The sequence below is a fragment of the Bombus terrestris genome, chromosome 13, assembly GCF_910591885.1.
Source record: "Bombus terrestris chromosome 13, iyBomTerr1.2, whole genome shotgun sequence".
Taxonomy (NCBI): domain Eukaryota; kingdom Metazoa; phylum Arthropoda; class Insecta; order Hymenoptera; family Apidae; genus Bombus; species Bombus terrestris.
Genome location: NC_063281.1, coordinates 1,158,215 through 1,165,007, shown reverse-complemented (window position 1 = coordinate 1,165,007; position 6,793 = coordinate 1,158,215). Strand labels below are relative to the sequence as shown.

Below are 6,793 nucleotides of genomic sequence, written 5' to 3'. Positions count from 1 at the left end.
TGCGTTGATGCATTTATCAGGGAGGCAAACGTGTAAAATTATACAGAATGTAGATAATATAATGGAAATATAGAAAATTTCAAGAATAAATCATTCGTTAAAATATTTAGAGGATGAAACCAGTCTCTATTTAGATTCTGGTTACCGTCTACATATGCTTTTGTTTGTATTCATAAATATTTAATTTTATATTAACATCTGTTGCCTGTATATAATATTTCATATATTTTGTTTTAATAACGAATAGCTAAGATTTATCAAAGTAGATATTTCAAAAGTCATAAGGCAAGAAGTTAACTATGGTCTTAGAATTTTCGTAGTTCGTAGCTTTTTGATATCACTTTAGAACTTTTTGCAAATGCTATTTATGGAAAGTTATTCAGATTGATTTTCTATTCTTCTGCAAGTACATAGCATTTTTTGTTGGTAGATGTTTTACTTCGTCAGATGTTTTGTTTTCGATTTTTGGTATAAATCTTTCGTATAAATTGAGATTAAAGGGGGAAGAATTTATCGAATAATAAACAATTTGCTTAAAGAGAAGAGAGGCAGTTTTATCCGACGAGTGAAAGTTAATGAACTGGGTTAATTGAAGCTTTTCAGGGTGATGGAAATTAAATTTCTTTTCAATCAGTAAAAATATGACTCGATATCAACAGCCTTAATAACACTTTATCCCTCTAAACCATCGCTATAAATTAAGAGGTATATATTTACATGTAAATAAGATATAAGTATAATAAGTAAAATTTTCTGAGATGATGGAAATTCAATTCCAATTTTTTTTTTTATCAAGGAACGACAGAGACACGAATACCAAAAAACTCAATCTTGGTTTTTATGCTAGCCTTTTTATAAAACTTTAATTTTCTTCAATATCGAAATGGTAAGGGGGATATTTTAACTAAAGAGGACAGTATACTTTTTTTCACAAAAATCCTTTTATGTTCCGTGACATCCAATACTTTAAACTTTCAATAACTTTATAAAAAAACACCAGTAAACGCTTCAGGGCAAATTACAATTTTTCTTTCCAGAATGTTAATAAACTTTCATATTCAATCACCCATTTCCCAGCTAATTCTCGTTGAAGTAATTAATTCCCTTTTCAAACAAGTCTTAGTCATACATATATACATACATAAGAACGCACCTAATACTTTAGATCTTCAACAACTCTATAAGACATTACACTGAACATTATCGTGCAAGTTACAATCTTTTTCCCTAAGAGCGTTAATAATCTTTCATCGACCTCGTCATTCGATCGCCCATTTACAAGCTTATTCTCGCCGAAGTAATTAATTCCCTCATGAAACGAGTCATAGACTTGTCAGTAGACATGTTGTGTACGTATGACCACCAATCTCGACGAACGCTACGAAGAGGAGAGGCAGGTGTTCGATGCACCAGAGATCCTTTTCTCGCGCGTTTATGCGCGCACGTGCTTTATTGCTTCGACTCTCGGAGACTCTGGCGCTCGTCAATCAGCGAGAGACACTCGTCCGTTCTTTTTCTTTAGCCACCTCCGCTTCTTCTTGCTTCGTCGGCGTTTCCTTCCCTTCACCCGAATAAGAAGAGGTCACGGCCCAACGAGCAGGTGGGCAAATGCACGCAGCACGCCCGGATGCGGAGCTGACACGCGTTCAGATCTCGTGCTCCGTTACATAAAGATCTGCCATGTACTTACATACTTATACTGGCTGACGGCGGCATCTGAATACTTTTTGCATATTAAATTTTCACGATCATTAGATGACATATTTGTGGTGCTCTGAAGAAATGAATACTACTGAAAGCACGAACAGTATTAGAAACACGATGGAAACTCGAAGGACGACAAATATGTTATCAGACCACTTACCATAGAAAACTTTTACGTATATAGAAGCTATGACATATATTTACTGCCAACGTATATTTAGTAACAAATTAGTATAAATAAGCGTTAAAAATGGTCTCATTGAATATTTAGGCTTACCAACGTAATGGATAATTGACTATTTAAATACTTTTATGATTTTTGCGAAATACATACTTGCGCTAAATATCTTGTAGTTTCTATATACATTTTCAGATTTGTTTCAAACTTGACCAATGTAATTGTAATAATTGTATTCCGTTACAGTATTAGTGAAATTTCAATATGTTTCCTATAATACGTAGTTTTCGTACCTGCCCCGAAGAAGCAAACTGAAGTGTTCACGAGATGTCGAAACAAGACCTAACGTATTAATAAAAACACGACCAAAAATCTAGAAACTGGAAATATGTTATTTAATTATCGTGAAATTTTAGGATTAAAAATTTTAAAACAGTTCGTAAAAGATTTCCATAAATGCCCGAATACTTTTGTGAGTGAATGTATACATATATTACATGCTTGTTCTTCCTTTCTTGTGTCGTCTTCTTGCAGTTCCACTTTTTGCCTGTCGGCAACATCGGTGTAGGTAATTCGGATATCGGAACTTTTTGGGAAATCGATCGAGAGAATTGACGTGGACCGTGACGAATCGGACGTGACGGACTTCCTCGGTGCTTGTAAGAACCATTTCTTGTACAGCCGGTCTGTAATTGTGGTACCTTGATATCGATGCCGGAGGAGTGGATAAAAGAGTTTTACGTCAACTTTTTTTGAAACAACGGCAATGCTGTATTGTTCAAGGGATCGTTTTTTGATAGTAGTAAGTAACATTTAATTTGTCATTTGGTAAGAATCAAAATACTATGATCTCGATAGCCATATTATTAAATGTGATAGTAAAAAATGAAAAGATAACATATATAGAAGCGAATATAAAGTTGATTAAAATGATTCAATTCAATTTTTAGCTGCTTAATTATTTATACTTTCATTTCTTAATTTTTTCACACCTTTTTTCTTCAACTTCCTAATCCTGTTATTTTCTTATTTTATGGCTTTTCAAATTTTTACCTTTTCCAACGTTTTACTTTATTATTTTACATCTGTTGTTTCCAATATTTAAACTTCTTAACATTAACTTCACTATTAGGGAACTTTTAAATTCCTGAGCTTCTGGCACACATGCTGAGTGATTATTGAAGAATAAAGCAAGACTGAGAAAGGAAAAATAATAGGTAACGAGGAAAATTGGTGAGCTCCTATCATATGAACTTCAATTATATAAACTGTTTGTCCCCCGACAAGTTCTCATAAACGGATTTCAACTGTAATCACTGGATTGCGAAATTTTATGCATTTATAGAAAATTTAAAATTGCAAAATTGCACATACATAATATGCAAAAATATACAAAATATTCAATGCACTATAATATTTATTTAATAAGTTTAAGCGAATTTACTTTTTCTTTTTACAAACTTATCATTTTAATTATATCTCTAAACGTGTCATTATCTATTAAATAGTGCGACCTATCATGCACTGTCACTAATTCGACGCATGCATTCACTATGGATAATCTAATTTTGCTTTTTTACAACTTTACTTACCATTATGATTAAAATTATTTGTGCTGTGTCTTCCTTTCTCTAACATTACTGGTGAATAATATGGATAGAATATAGAACCGAAATGAAATCGATATCAGAATCGACGTTAGAACCGCAACCGTAATTAATATTAGGTCAAAACCGATGTATAACAGTTTGAAACAGTTATTTTCGGATCTTTTTCAATCCTTGATTCATTATATTATGGTTTTATATTTATTATATTATGGATTTATTATATGGATGAAATAAATTTCTACTTACAATTAAACTCCGTTTCCCTGAGTTTATAAAAATAGAAATATTCATAAAAATTCGCAGTAATCCAACAATATACTCCACACAAAATCCCCATTATCGTCCCATCTCTGCTATCTCAATCCCCTGAAATATAACATGTCCTATACCAGTGGTCGGATGATCGATCAGCATTCTGTGTCCATTAACCTTCGTACTCGTACACGACGCGCGTTGTCGTCTCAGTCCAACCATCTATGTATGTCTGTATGTAACCGAAAGACGTACGACTAGTCGCGGACTAAACGAACACGGAGCACTGTCGAAACGATGTCGGTCCTCGCCTTTGTCCATGTGAACACGTCCATCAGGCTCTCGAGCGTACTGACGAGGAGCTACAAAAAGCGACGATCTCGCCACGTCCAGGAGTTGCCGGTGTTGCGTTTCAACTCGTCAAGACGTACGCCGTACTCGTCATTAATCAACGAAGGGGAGTAAATGATTACGCCGATGGCACTCGCCGAGGTACATTACGCTAGACCGTCGTGATTGGACGACTGATGACGGATGAGCCTTTGAACAGATACCTCGGACTTGTGCACACCGACGATGTCTTTCGAAGAAGTTTGGTTACAGAGAACACTAACACGAATGAATGTAAATGTTAAGTAACCTTCATTGTTACAGTAGAGAAGAACATTTAGTGTTACAGTAACGTAAAATATATAGAGTGTTACGTTTAAACGGCAACAGTGGAATATCTCTTGAGGGATTGAAGCTATCAAAAACATGTGCTTGCAAAAGTTGTATGGCATAAAGACAGACATTATGTGGTATAAGTAATTTGTATTGAGGAGGGCATCTCAAGTTAACTTTTTTAAATCGAGCCCTACATTTTCTTATTCATCGTATGATAGCGCATGTTGAGAGAAATTCAACGACCTGCCATATCATATCACTCTGTATAGTGAGTGTATGTACAGTAGTATGTACAGTATATATGCAGTATATACACAGTATGTACACAGTATATATACAGTATGTACAGTATATATATAGTATGTACAGTAAAGCTATAAGTCAGTCAAGCTATAATTATAGCTTTTTACTATATAATTACAGCTCGAGCCGTTGTCACTGTATGTATTTTAACACTATATATCCTCGATCGCGTTTCTATCATTCGTAATGCCCGAGTCATAAGTATTATTTGGCTAACCCCTTAAGTACTATTTCTGTAAAGACCGAGATCAATGGAGGGTTGACTATGTACACGGTGATCGATGATCGAGAGATAGACCTCGATGGGTATGGAGAAGATACTTGTTACTGATAAGGTGTTTGGGAATCAAAGTCGATGCTGTTCGTGTCCAATTACCGGGGACACATTGTGGTTTGGGAAGATAAGGAAGTTTTGTTTCTGATGAGGAGGTTGTTCAAGAGAAATTGGGAGTGATTGGATATTTTGAATGCGTTTATGAAACGTTATTTAGAGGATGTTTTAGCTTGCGAAAGTAGGTTTAGTGTGAAAATAAAAGTTGTATTTTTTCCTGGAAAGTATTTCATATTTTAAGTTTGAGTAGACATTGCATCGAGTAGACACCGAATAGACATAGAGTTGATGCATTACGATGTCGTTAAAATGCATGAAGTTGTCATTCGATAAAATAACAGTATTATCTCATGTAGAAAATATGTAACACTATTGTATTGCGCATTCGAATGTATTAATATTATTAGAGTACAGGATATAACACATAAGCGAATGAATGGAGCGTCTGTCCATAACTATCTTATTTTACTTGGAAAAATGATGCGTATATTAAAGCATAAACGCGTGTATTTCTTCCAGATACATTTTAGCTTAGTTATAGCTAGATGCTTCAAACTTTTAAACATGTGGAACAGTAAATAACGTAGAAATGATTTAGATACATGCATCTAAATATGTACATGATCAAATACATGATCAAACACATGTATCTTTTTCTTTTAGAAACGTGAATATACTGAATCGTTTCAGCAATTCTGTCTTCAACTATCATTTCATCATTTCCACGCCAATAGAATTTCAAACTTCGAAGTATTCGATTTAAATTGATTCATAGAAACTTCATGGAACTCGGTTTGTAAGAAAAAACAATAATATCTTAGCTTAGAGGCTCGTATATGTCGATCACTTTAGATGTCATTTTCTACTCCACCATTTTCCATTGAAATAAAATTTCAACTTTTGAAATATTTAATATGAGATGATGTGTAGAATCCTATGAAACTTGACTCCTAACAAAAGACAGCAATATCCCAACTCAGAAACTTTGATGCACCCACTGATCATTTTACAACTCACTCCCGCCTCAAGAATTTCGTCAAAGGCTATCACTCCATTCCCTCATCAAAATTTCAAACTCTAAAGTATTCAATATGAGATGATTCACAGAAACTCTACAAAACTTGGCTTCTAACGAAAGACGTTAATATCTTCGAAAACTGTGATACATCCAGTGATCGCTTTACAACTCACCTTCTCTTCAAGAGTCCGTCGTCAACCTCTCTCCATTACTCTCAGCAAAATTTGAAACTTTGAACCTTCTCGACCGCGATTCTCCTATTTCTCTGGGGAAATATCCTCGAATGCTCGATAAATCTCGCGAAACGTTTCTCCATAACTCATACAAGTCTCGATCCCCGTTTCTTCCTTGACGCTCGGCTGCAACGTAGCAAAACGTTGCAGCACTAGGTGCCGAGAGAGAGAGAGAGCATATTCAGGGCTGCATAAAATCATGGAGTCGCGGGCGTCGCTAGGCTAGCAGTATAGGAGGAGGAGAGAATAATTTTCAGCCGCTTTGTGAGTCAATGTAGCGTAAGTTATAATTTTATGCGTTTCCCGCAAACGAGTTTGCCGCGGCGCGTCACGTTGCTCCAAGCCTTATGTGATTCGCACACCTGCAATAACATCGGTGGGTTTATAGCGACGACCCATGACCCAGACCGCGTTCGAGATAGAGAGGCTGCTCGATGCGTCGAAGGGAGCTTATAGTAGTACGCCGATTATCCAGTCATTTTCCCAGACCCAGACTCC

General features: G+C 35.5%; 1 long non-coding RNA gene across 1 annotated transcript; it reads right to left on the bottom strand.

The window, feature by feature from the left end:
• Positions 1-210: 210 nt before the first annotated feature.
• LOC125386182 lies at positions 211-4,111 on the bottom strand. Its single transcript, XR_007226119.1, has 3 exons — positions 3,922-4,111; positions 3,739-3,858; positions 211-2,568 (listed from the first exon to the last, which is right to left on the bottom strand). It is a non-coding gene; the product is annotated as an uncharacterized LOC125386182 (long non-coding RNA).
• Between the last annotated feature and the right edge of the window lie 2,682 nt (positions 4,112-6,793).